This window comes from Manis javanica, chromosome 2 (genome assembly GCF_040802235.1).
Source record: "Manis javanica isolate MJ-LG chromosome 2, MJ_LKY, whole genome shotgun sequence".
Classification (NCBI taxonomy): Eukaryota; Metazoa; Chordata; class Mammalia; order Pholidota; family Manidae; genus Manis; species Manis javanica.
This window is the reverse complement of record NC_133157.1, coordinates 137,324,619-137,338,153: the sequence shown is the minus strand read 5'-3', so window position 1 is coordinate 137,338,153 and position 13,535 is coordinate 137,324,619. Positions and strand designations below refer to the sequence as shown.

The following is a 13,535-nucleotide window of genomic DNA, read 5'->3' as shown; positions in this document are numbered from 1 at the left end:
GTCTGATTAAGTAGATACATTCTGATTCTGAACCTGATTCAGATTTATACAACGTTTATGCATATGTCTTTTTAAAAAGACCCTGTCTTGCCAATGGGTTTCAGCCCCTGGCAAGTTGCTATGGATTCAATGTGATCAAAGAAATTGATAGCAAAACACTCTTTGGAGTGAAAGGGTTTATTACCTGGCTTGTTCTCCTGGCCATAGTTAGAGCACTAGCGTCTCTGCCTTTGCCCAGAGCACTGGGCCGAGCTCTCTATATAGTGCAATAATAGCTTATTGCCTAAAGGTGTGGAAGCGGTAGCCTAGCAACAGGCCAGTTACATCATCAGGTGAATTAAATTCAGTGAGGATCCTGGCCATAGGAACCCCAACTTCCTTACACACCCCCAGATAAATCTGAACTTTAGGCAAGTTGGGAACCCTAAACCAGAATATATCTGGGCTGTTGTCTTGCCTGAGGGTTTCAGCCCTGAGGAGGTTCACTACAGATTCAGTGAAACCGAGAAATGACAACAGAAAGTTCTTGGAGTAAAAGGGTTTATTACCTGGATTGATTCTCATGGCGGTAGGACACACACTAGAACCATGTCAACCATGTCTGCAGCCAGCCGTCTGCAGGTCCATAATCCACCTCTGTCTCTAGCTCTGCCCAGAGCATGGGGCAGAGCTCTTTATATAGTGATTCAGTCAATAATAGCCTATTGCCTAGGAGTGTGGAAGCAGTAGGCTAGCAATAGGCCAATTATGTGATCAAGTAGTTTATGGTCAGGTGAGGATCCTGTCCTTGATCAGGCTCCAAGTTCCCTGGCATGTCTGTCTTCCAATTTCTGCCTTTCCAGGTCTAATACGCATGTTTCTTATGTCATGTCTAGGATTTTCAGTTTTACTTAAGTGGGACAATAGGTAAAACTGATTCCACTCCAGTTTGTTTAGAACCAAAAATCTGATGTGATTTCTTGATTTAGGAATTTAATTGAAAATTTTTAAATGTGACTTTAAAAAAACACCTGACTTCAATAATTCAGGGTATGTCTTTTAATATAACAGGTTCATACTATTTGTATGCCCTATTCTGAATTTTCATAAATGAAATTATTATTCACCAAAAATGCTATCACATAAATATCACTAAGGAAAACAAATTCAAGCATAAATATGGCAAAGTTAAAGAGAATTAAATAATGAAATTTGAAGTATTTTGGAACATTATTCATCTATGCAGAAATTTAAAGTGATCATTCTGCCTACCACATTATGTAATGAGGCAGGACATCATCCAAACAATATTTGGGTTTCAACAGAGTTTCATCACAGACTTTTAAGGCAAAATCAGCATTATTCAACTGGAGAGTAAATTTTGATGTTTTCAAAACAACTTTTTTTCCACTTTTTTTCCAAATAACAAGTATTTCACAAGTTAGAGCTATTTTAAATGGAATTTGCCACTATTTGAAAAATGTTGCCAGCTTTGATGTTACAAAAACAAACTCATACACTTAAGGCAGGAAGACTCTAGCAGGTTTTGTTCTTGCCCAAACTCCTCTAACACCCTGTAATAGTTAACAAAAGATATCTTGTGTCTTCCAAACTTCAGCATCTTTTGTTACAAAACAAAGTGTGTTTTAACAGAGTGACAACCTCAAATTAGACTTCCCAGCAATAGATGCATACTGCAGTATGCTAATAAGCAGAGGGGTCAGGAGATTTGTGTTCAAGTTGCAGGCTACCTGGAGAGCTCTCCACAGCCCAGGGGGATGGTAGGAATAATATTATGCTACTTTAAGAGTTTTTCTTCAAGAAAGGCAAAAAGATATTTTAATTAATTATTTTTATATAATATTTATAGAAAAACGGCAAGCTCCTCAGTGATGTATTATTGGCTTTCTTACAGTTTGTAGGATTGGTGTGCCAAGGCAATGAGTTAAATCAGTCAGCTCAGGATAATAGAGACAGGGTGAAACCACATCTGTCAAAAACACTGCAGAGACCGTAGAGTCCTAATTCTTAACTCTTCCCTGTGTCCTGACCCTTTACAATTGGAATTTGTAGCATCTCCAAGAAAGAATGCCTAGTTTCATGTCATTTTTGAAATCTATGCTGGGGTTGGTCAGTTGTTTGCAACAGAGGTAAGCATACATAGTTCTGCAACTAGGCCTCAAGAAGTGTGCATATTTACACTTTCTCTCAGAACTTTTCCACTGGAAAGAACAAGCCCAGAGTAGTGTGCTAGATAGAGCTCACAAGGAGTGGGGATGAACTGTCCCTTCTGAGGCCCTGGACATTTGAGAGTTTAGCAAAAATGCTTATCTGACCTAGAGTCAACCGTTGAAACATGCTAGAGGCGAGAGAAGACAATTCTCAGCTGACCCATGGACTCATGAGCAACAATAAATTCTTACATTTTCAGGTTAATGAAGTCTGGGGTAGTTTGTTATAGAGCAAACCACACAACTGGAAAAAATGCTATTTAACAGATACCTTCATAAATTTCACATTTTTCTAACTCATTTACTTTGAATTTCTTAAGCAATGATTATATATACACTTCCTTATCGCATTCAGAAAACATCCTTTGCAGACTTCTATGTAAGCATTAGTCTGTGAATTATTCAATACTCTTCTGTTCTCTGTTTATATCACTGTTATAAGAAAATAAACTGTATATGGTTATTGCAAATCATTGAGATATTACTGCAAATTTTTACAATTATTCTAAAAAATCAAATGTCCTGGTCAATGTCCTGCATTATAGCCACATAAATTCATCTCTTATTCCTTGGATTTAATGCAGTGATTTGGAAACATAGGAAGCACTAGAATTCTGTTTCTTTACCTAAACACCAATTATGCTGGAAAATCTGTCTGATGTATTTATCTTGGAACTCTGGAGTCTATTAAAGGCTTGCACCTTCCAGGGGAAGTCTTGGACAATAAATTATAATTAATTTTTGCTCTTAGTACAGTAGCAGCTATCCCCATGGCTGGCAGCTTTGCACATGTTCGTAGAGCAGCTATATACAGTTTTCAGGAGCCAGGGTGGGCGAAACAAGACCCTGAACTCCAAATACTGGGGATCTGTGTTCTGATCACTGGCTGCCACTTCTGGGCAGCCATTGTTGTTGAACCTCCCCCATTGTGGTCAGCTCCTTCTCCATTCAGCATAAGTGATGTTTAGGGGAATTAAAAGGGCTAGCACCCTTTACCTCCACTTTCATGTTTCTCTTTTTCTCCTTTTGAAAGTCAGAAATTAAAGACGAGGACATGCAAATGCACAGCATATACATCAAGAGTTAGAATGCAACTGTGTGTGCTCAGGAGAAGGGCACAGAACAGGCTCAGAGAAGAGCTGAGAAGACCTCAAGTTGACATCTCAGACTAAATCTTGGCACATAGAAAGCCTACAAAAAAAACACTAAGCAAAAGCAAAATATATATATAAACAGCATACCCAGGGAAGACAGAGAATATGATTTCCAGGATAATTACATTATTAGAGTTAAATGTTCAGTTTTCAACAGCAAAAAAATCACAATGCATACAAAGAAACAGGGAATAAATTGACTGAAACTGTCCCTGAAAAACAGATCAAGATCTAGATCAAGACTTTAATTGACTTAGAGAAAATCAAAAAACTAAAGAAAGGTGTCAACATAAAAGTCAGGAAAATGATGTGTGAATAAAAGGGAAATATCAACAAAGAAAGCCAAAAAAAGAACAAGAAAAAAAATCAAAGAACTGAAAAGTACAAATAGAGTGTTAAAACTTTAGAATGTTAAATGATCCCCATGGTAACTACAAATAAAATAGCTATAAAATGTATGCAAAAGGAAATAAGAAAATAATTTAAACATTTCAATACAAAATATCAACTAAATAAAAGAAGAAAGCAATATAGGAAGTGAGGGGAAAAAATCTTATGAGGTATATAGAAAACAGAAAAATGACAGAAGTAAGTCCCTTATCAATATTTACTTTAATTCTAAGTAGATTAAGATATAAGGAAGCACTTTATACATTAATAAAAGAAGCAAGAAAATATAAAATTTTAAACATTTATGCACCAAGTAACAGACCAGCAAAATATATGAAGCAAAAACTAACAGAAGGAAAAAATAGACAGTTCTACAATAACAGTTTCAAACTTCAGTACTACGCTCTCAATAATGAACAGAAAATCAGAAAAAAGGTTAAGTACAGAAATAGAGGACTTGAACAACACAATAAGCTAAGTAGATCTAACGATGTATACAGGACACTCTACCAAATAACAGCAAACCCATTTTCTCATGTGCACATGAGATATTTTCCAGGATAAGCCATATGGTATGTCACAAATTAAGTCTTGACAGATTTTAAAAAGTAGATGTCACACCTGTATGTGTTTCAATTTATTGCTATTTTGTTTACTTAACAGTTGTTCTAGCATTATAACGTACATATGTAACTTATCACAGACCACTGGTATTAGTATTTATCACTGGACAGCCCTGAAACCCATAACAGCAGTAGTTACAGAATAAAACAAAACAAAACAAAACAACAAAGGCACAAAAAGCCTGCTCTCTGTAGCCTACGCATAGGGAAATGTGAGGGCTGCACAGAACTCCAGGGATACATTGTTCGTTCACATAGGCACAGCGTCAGGCTCGGTCTACCAGAGGGTCAGCATTGACGGGTTTCTTGTGGAGCCCCAGGATCACGTTCTGGTGAGAGACAGCAGACATCAAAAGAATCCATACCCAATGCCCAGTAAACAGCAGCCCTCTCCAGGGAAGTAGTAGTGTGAGTGGACCCAGCCAGGGCACATCCTCCCCGCCACACCAAAGCCAGCAGTGGCCTGATGTGCCACAGCAGCAGCAGTAAAGGTGGCCCTTCCTGGTGACCTCGTTGGTGCTGTCAGCCCAGCAGACCTGACAATGAAACTCTACTGCCTCCCAATATGTGAAGGAGCAGAACCTAGTCTGAACAGTACCAGCATTAGTGGGACCCCTGCTCAGTGACTGGCACAGCCACAGATCAATCTGAAAGAACAGCGTGAGTGAGACCCTGCTTCACAGGGTAGCATAGGAACTGACCTTGGCAGCTTCCCACCCAGCAGACCCTGCAGAGCCTCTGGGGTAGCAGCAGAGTTGGTCTGGTACCATGCTTATGAGCAAGGCCCAGCCTTTCCTGAATTTCCCACCAAAAGCAACTGGCAGCCCAGTCAGTACAAGCACAGGGCTAGAGAGAACCCAGCAGAGCTGGAAGAATGAAGCCAGCCAGAAGAGTATGGCAAACTAAATCGTCATTGGTGCTACATCTCAGAAAAGTTGGCCAGAACCTACTTGATAAAGAAATTGAATGACTACCTGCTGAAATTGAATATTTGGACAGGATCAAGTCTCTTAACATAATATATGAAATGTCCATTATTTAATCAAAAATAATTAATCAATACCAGGAACCAACAAATTTGAGTTAGAAAATATAAGCAACTGACACCAACACAGATGAATGAGATGGTAAAATTTCTAAAAAGGGTTTAAAGTAGCAATCACAATATTGCTTACACAATTAATAATTCTGTTGTAACAAATACAAAATTGAAAATGTTAACAAAGAAATAAAAGTTCAAAAAAAGCAGAATGGAATATACAGAATCAAAAATACAGTAACTAATATGCTTTTAATAACTGGATGGGCTTAATATTAGAGGAGAAATGAAAGAGAATATAATCAGTGAACAGATAAAGAGGATAAAGAGAATTTATCTGAACAAGAAAAAGATTAATAAAACTAACATATACTCAAGAATTTATGGAACAATATCAAGCAATCTAACCTTTTATCACTGAAATCCCATATGGAGATAAATCTGAGACTAAAAACACACACTCAGACAAATAATAATTGAATATTTCCCAAATTCGGCAAAAGATTCAAACATACAGATTCAAGAAGCTGACCAAACCCACAAAAAGTAGCCAAAAAAGTAGCATATTTTCAAGTACTGAAACATAAGAATTATCACATAAAAATTCTATATCTTAAGAAACTACTGCTCATGAAGACAGAATAAAAATATTCCCAGAATAAGAGAAATAAAGGAAAAAACAAGAACAAAAACAAAGAAAGAACTAAGGAAAAATGAGAGGGAAAAATATCTAAGGAAAACTGAGATAATTTGTTGCTAGTAGAACTACTCTTAAAGAATGGCTAAAGGAAACTCTTCCAACAAAAAAAGATAAATGAATAAGGCTGGGACCTTCATAAAGGAAGGGAAACAATGGAATAAATAGTAAACATAACTGAATAATCTTTACCTCATAAGTTTCCTAAATCATATTTTATGGTTGAACTGAAAATTGTAACACTGTGTAATGTGGTGGCCAGTGTATGTTGAAAAGCTGTGTGTACTATAAAGGTATGTATACTATGTATATATGACAACAAAGTTTTGATACTTTACTTGAAGTGATAAGTATTGTTGCTACCAATAGTCTATGATAAGATGCACATGCATATTGTAATATTAGAGCAACTACTAAGGAGATTTTATTGCAATTATTTGGAACACACAAATAAATAAAAATGGAATCAAAAAGGAATTTAAAAAGCTATTTCAAGTAAGCAGCCAGAAGGAAAGAAAAAAGGAACAGACATGAAAAGTGGGAAGAATATAATGAAAGACATAATAAAATGGCAAACTCTAACATGTCAATAATCAATGTAAATAGATCAGAATATGCTAATTAAAAGACAGAAATTACCTGATAAATTAAAAATCCAGACCCAGCTGTAAACTGTCTATAAAAAGTTCACTGCAAACATAGTGATATAGGTTAAAAGAATGTAAAAGGTATAAAATTAAAATGTTAATCAAAATAAACAGGAATGGCTACATTAATATCAGATAAAATAGACTTTGAGACAAAAAAATTACCAGAGACAAACACTGGTATTAATTAACCAAGAATATACAGCAATCCTAAATTTTATTTTCCAAACAATACTTGAAAATAAAAGAAAGAAAAGCCAACAGAGCTGAAAGAAGAAATAGACAAATCTACAATTTTTCTTGGGGATTTAAACACCCCACTCTCAACAACTTATATTTAACAAAAAGAAAATCAGCAAAAATATAGAACTGAGCAAAACCATCAACTAAAATGACCTAGTGGATTTTACAGAAAACACTTTCAAATAAAGTTAAAATACTCATTCTTTCTGTGTATACATGGAACAATTATCAAGATAGGCTACACTTTACATCATAAAACAAACCATTAACAAGTTTAATGACAACAGGAAAGTCTTCAGATATGTAGAAATTAACCAACAAAATTATGAATGTGATTCTAAGAGTCAGTCTCAAAGGAAATTTAAAAAATACATTAAGCTGAATGAAAATGAAAAATTCAGCACCAAAATTTACTGGATGCACACAATGCAGTTTTGAGAGTGAAATTTATAACATTAAGTCCTTACAAATAATGGACAAAACATCTCAAATCAGTGAGTTGCTACTTTAAGCAAGTAGAAAAGGAGCAAACTTTACTAAATTGAAGAAAGGTAATAATAAGAATGGAGATGGATGAAATAGAAAACATTAACTAAAGAGAAAATTAGGGAAAAAGCTGATTCTCAAAAAAAGTGATAAACCTCTGTAAGATTGACAAAGATAGGAACAATCAAAACACAAACCTCAAAGACCTCAAATAAATGGAATGAAATATAGATATCAAAAAATCCCTGCAGTCATTAAAAGAATGATAAGGAAATACTGTGAAAAACTTTCTACTTTGAATTCAACGAACTAAGGATAAAATCATTTCTTAAAAATCACAAACTGCCAAAGTCATCCATGAAAAATAGATAAATCAAATAGTCTAATACCATTAAATAACGTAAACTGATAATTAAAATTTCATGAAAAGTAGTCTCTTTGCTGACGTGGTTTTACTGGAGAGTTTTGCCTATTAGTCAAAGAGTTTAGACCTCTTCCCAAAAACTATAAGAGGAGGGAACATTTTCCAATTCATTTTATGAAATCAGTGTTAACTTGACACCCAAAGCAGATAAGTACAACATATATTTGAAAGAATACTAAATAACAATATCTCTCATATACTTAGAGGTAAAGACATTCAAAAATAAATTTAAAAAAATCAAGCAATATACAAAAATAATCACATGACCCATCAGGACCACTATGACCAAATGGGTTTGGTTCCAGTATACAAGACCCATTCAATATTTGAAAGTCAATCAATAATATACTATATTAACAGTTAGAAGAAGGAAAATCAATGATCATATCAGTAGATGAAGAAAAAGAATTTGACAAAATTCAGTAGCCATTCATGAAAAACCTCTCAAGAAACTAGGAGTAGAGGGGAATTTATAAAAATATCTACAGAAGCAAACCAAAAACCCCATAACAACACAAAAACCACAGCTAACATCAAACTTCATAGTGAGAGACACAATGCTTTCTGACCAGTACGGAGAAAAAGGCACTAAAGTCTGCTTTTACAGGTCTAATTCAACTTAGTAGTTTAAGTTCCAGCCAACGTACAGATTGGAGAGGACAATGTAGAACTCTATCTTTCTGCAGACTGCATATTGTCTGTGTAGAAAATCTGAAGGACTTGCCAAACAAACTCCTATTACTAATAAGTAAGTTTAGTAAAGTTACAGATACAAGATCAACATTTGAAATTCAACTTCATTTCTATATACTAACATCAAACAAGTAGGAACCAAAATAAAAATACAATGCTATTCACTATCATACCAAAGAATATAACTTTTTAGTCAAAAATATAAAAAATTTTGTAACACTAGCCTCATGAAAGTTACAAAGTGCTGTTAAAAATATTCAAAGAGGATTTAATTAAATGGAAGACATACCATGCTCATAGATTGGAAGATAATGTTGCTGACAGCTGGTGTTCCTGGCTGGGCATAAAAACCACCATGTAAGTTTTATTACTCAGGTAAATTAAGAAATATTAATTTCAATTGTACTCTTTCCAGTGGAAAAAAAAAAAGCCTTATCTAGAGATGAGTACACTGATGAGACACAACAGAAAATGTCAGTATACAGGGCACAAAGAGACTCGGGGATGGATTTTGACTAACATGATTCCCTTGGTCTTTGCTTTTGAGTAAATCACTAATGCCAAAATATTTTCAATATACCTGCATATCAGTATGCTAAAGCCTAATTTTTAGCCCTGACCTCACTATGATACAGACTTTTAATCTTTTAAAGTAGTACTTTGTTAGAATAAGATTGATGGGAGTCCCTGGCTGGGGATGGAATGTAATCTTTAAGTTAAATTGACTTTGCACAATATTAAGCCATTTGCACTCTTTTTAGTAAACAAAGCTATATTTGTAAAGCTTATCATTGTGGAATGCAACACTCTTCTACTCTGAAGATTAAGAATACCTGACACAAATTTCTTGAAAGAAATTTTCAAGAATTCCTTGAAAAGGGGAAAAAAATATTTTTTTTCTAAAGGGTGAGAAAAACTCAGTTTATATGGGTATCTTGATCATGATTTTCTTAATTCATGATAATGAGAAATAAGCAAAGGGCAAATTTAAAAATCTGTAAATAAGGAAAGTCTCATTCTTGGACCAGAATGTTAGAGACATATTCAAAAGAATAAACTTTATCCCCTGATGTTGTACATCCATTCTTTATAAGATGTCCAAAAAATATAATATTCTCAACTGCTGATGTAAGGGTTATATATTTCAAAAGGCTGTTCCTATTTATGAATTCACTAAATATTTGAATGCTTACTAGGAACTCAGTACTGTTATAGAGTCTGTAAATGCAGCAGAGAAATAATACAGACAAGGAACAAACAAATAAATGTAATTTACATGATATGTGATATGTTATTTGCAGCAAAGACAACTGCAACCATATCTCCTAGTGACCTAAAATGTGTCCATTCTTAATTTACTTAAAAGCTTATCTACTTTTAAATATCTTTCAAATTTTCAGAACTAAACTATCATTTCAGAAAGAATGTCTCATAGTTATGGCTTTAACCTGACAAGCACCAGTAAATGGGATTTGCCATGTCATCTCCTATTCATGCTTGTCAATTGAGAATTATGTATTCTTTGATAAAAAGTAATTCTTTTCAGAATTTGATACTGCAACAGAACATGTTCATGTTCAAAGTTCTTTGTAATTGTTCATCATATCAAACACATCTGAATAGCAGCAGAGTGATGTATTATTCTTCTTAACAATTTTAAGCTTGCATATGAAAAAAGAAAAAAACTTTCTGTTAATTTTTACTTATGACCATATTTTTATGCATGTTCAGCAAGCCCATGGTGATACAGGGCACAAAGAAGAATTTCTTTATATCAAGATCTCTGAGATCAAGAAGAACATTTAAAAGAAAATGGAAAAAAGGCAAACACAAAAAAGTAGATGAAACCCACAAATTTATGTCTTTTAAGTTCAACAATTTGTAGTGCTAAAGGCTACAATTATAAAGATAACAGTTGTTATCTTGAAAAGGATCCAATATGTGATATTTTTGAATTCTTAATTTTATCATTTTCTACTTTAATCAGTAAAGTGTATATCATAATTAGGTAGATACTTGCCAAAATTTAAAACTAGAAAAATATGAGATTTAATGGCTATAGATGAAATGAGTCTGTTTTTTGAAAGGGTTGTGGAATAACTGGCTGGGTGGTGGAGAGAGGTGATTTTCCAGTTGTCATGATCTGCAAAGAATTTGAAAATGAGGCCAGGTATTACATACTAGTGAGGAGAGGGTCCTCTCCTCTGAAGACAGAGCTAGGTGGCAAGGAGCCTGGCTAGCTGAATCTGGAAGCTGGAACTATGAACCCCCAAAGTAACAGTGTGTAACTCCCCTCTCTTTTCCTTGATTAAAGTCTTTCTGTGTGTTTCAAGATGATCTCAGCTGCACCCAGTGGGCTGTGTTCAAGCTCCCGTTAGGTCATAAAGAGAATCTCCACTGCAGCTGTCCACATTTCTTCCTGAGGGGATTCTGGGCAGTAGCAGAATCAGATTATTGTCTAATTATGGAGAAGTGACACAAGATAATTTAGATCAGACCAGATGATGTGACTTCACATATGTGTCACAAGTACCCCTTCCTATCCCACCTCCCTAGATAAAGCAGAGCCTTTGAGGCTGAGGACAGATACGATAACAGAAGATGAAGTCCTACCAGCCACTGTGTTGTTCCTAATGACCACTGGATTTCAGGGTCAGCTCCTGGCTTCACCTCATTTTCCCCTGGCTTTGTTTCTCAGCTTTCGCATCCTGGCGTTATTCATGGAGCTGCCCTGAGGGTGACAGCTTCTCTCATCTAATACAGTTCTCTCAATAGCTTACTTTGTCCTCCTGGTGAGCTGCCGTCATGTCAAGCTCTCCACCTTTCCTGTCTGTAATTTCTGCAACTCATTTAGTTCAACCACATAACATCTTTTTCTCCCTCTTGCTTTTTTCTTCTCCTCATTCTTCCCAGTTTCATTTCTGTTTTCCTCATTCTTATGGGTAATATAGGCCAGATTATGGAGCATTTTGAATTTCTGGCGAAGATTATATATTTTATCAATGCATAATGAGGAATGAATTGCATTTTGGAAAAGATGATTTCCTCTTGATCTGAAGTGTGGTCTTTGTCTTCTGCCCCTTAAAGATTTAATCAACAATTTTTTTTTGATCTTTTGATCTTTCTGTACTTTTCCTCTGGGAACTCTCTCCTCACTATACCAGTCCTTTCAAGTGTACAGTCTATTTTAACAAATTCACTAAAGGATCAATCATTTTATATCTCTATACCAGAGCTTTCCCTGAACTCAAGATAAACATATACAGCATCCTATCACATCTCTCCTCTTACATAATCCTCAAGATCAACACATTGAAATTGGAAGTTAGCCATTCCCCACCTAAAACATACCCATCTTTTCACAAGCTCCATCTGAATCAATGGCACCATCACACTCCAGATTTCTAAGCCAGGAAACTAAACTTCATATTTGACTTCTTCCTTCCCTTGGCTCTTCACTTTCAGTGATTCATTAGGTTCTATGAAAATCTCTTAATTACTTCTCAAAGGTTTATACCCCCTAAATATTTCTACCTCCTTTGACCACTATTTTGGTTTATTCTGTAACCATTCTATGCTAAAATTTCCATAAATATAGAAATACTGATCACATGATACCCCATATAAAAACTCTGACTTATCCTAGCCCCTGCTGCAAAAGTTATCTTTCTGACTTACAAATATAATATTTTAAAAGAGCAAATGTATAATTATGTGACTCTTCTGATTCAAGTCCTTTCATGGATCTATATTGTCTCCAGGACACAATCAATACCAGTTAGAATAATATTCATTGTCCTTAATGATCTGTCTGTAAGTCTTAACTTAACCAACTCCTCTCCTCAATTTTACTATTCTGAAGTCATTGTCATTCCCCAGTGTGAATTCTTCTCTTTGCAACAGTGTTAATTCTCATTAGGGGTTTCATTGCCTTAACTCTCCTTTCCCTGCACCCCTTATTCTCTGGGTCTTTTTGCCAGAATTGCTCCCATTTGCTCTCCAAGACTCCTCCACAAAGTGCTCTCTAGTCTACATACTATCTTAAGTGGTAAACTCCCAAAGGAGAGCTGTAGCTAGCCTGTATTTCTGAAAGAAGTGCCCAGTGAGTATCAAATAAACTAATATACATGTAAGTGTAATGTCAACTTGCATAATATATATTAAAAATAATTACAAGCTACCCATATTGTTACTCAGGGGGATTTCATACATAAATTATTATTCAGGAGGGTCACAAACTATACATTTTGCTATTCCAGGAGATTTAATAACACATTATGTTACCTTATTTACATTTCATTCCTGATGAAATGTAAAACTAAAAAGTACTCTAGTCATTAATATAAAAATCAAAGCAGAAAAAAGAAAACCTTGTCAGAGTCTCTAAGAAACTAGAGCAATATTTATGATCCATTAAGAAAACTAAAATGTTTTCTTCTTGAAAAGAGAGGTAATTGTTTAAAAACAAAAGCATTTTTTCCTTGGAATTCATCTCAGAAGTCAACAAAAGTTTACCAGTACTATTAGAATACCTATGGTTTATATAATTTATTTCACAAAAAGGAATTTCAGAACTAATTGAAAATCAGTTTGTTATGGCAAAAAATCTGAGTCAGAAATTGATTTAAATCTCATAAGGCTCCAAGTGAAGATTATCTCAGAATAGCTCATGGAATCCTAAGGATTAGTAAATTTTCCTCAAAAGGCTTGGAGAAAGTAAGTACAATACTCAAGAGCGTGTATTCCTTTAATTAGAAAAACCAGCAAACACATTGCCCAATATATGCAGTAAATGTCAGACGAGCTGTTTTTTCTACATTTTTCTTGTTCTGAACTAATATTACTCCCAACTGATCCCCTGTTTTAAGTCCATCAGGTCAGTGCCTAGTTAGGTAGTTGGGCTTAGTTTTCAGTAATAGAGGAAGCTTC

At 34.9% G+C, this 13,535-nt stretch overlaps 1 protein-coding gene across 1 annotated transcript in view; it reads right to left on the bottom strand.

Annotated features, from left to right (window-relative positions):
* SNTG1 (syntrophin gamma 1) overlaps window positions 1-13,535 on the bottom strand; it is an 832,887-nt gene that overhangs the window by 579,508 nt on the left and 239,844 nt on the right. The gene's annotated exons all lie outside the window — the stretch shown is intronic.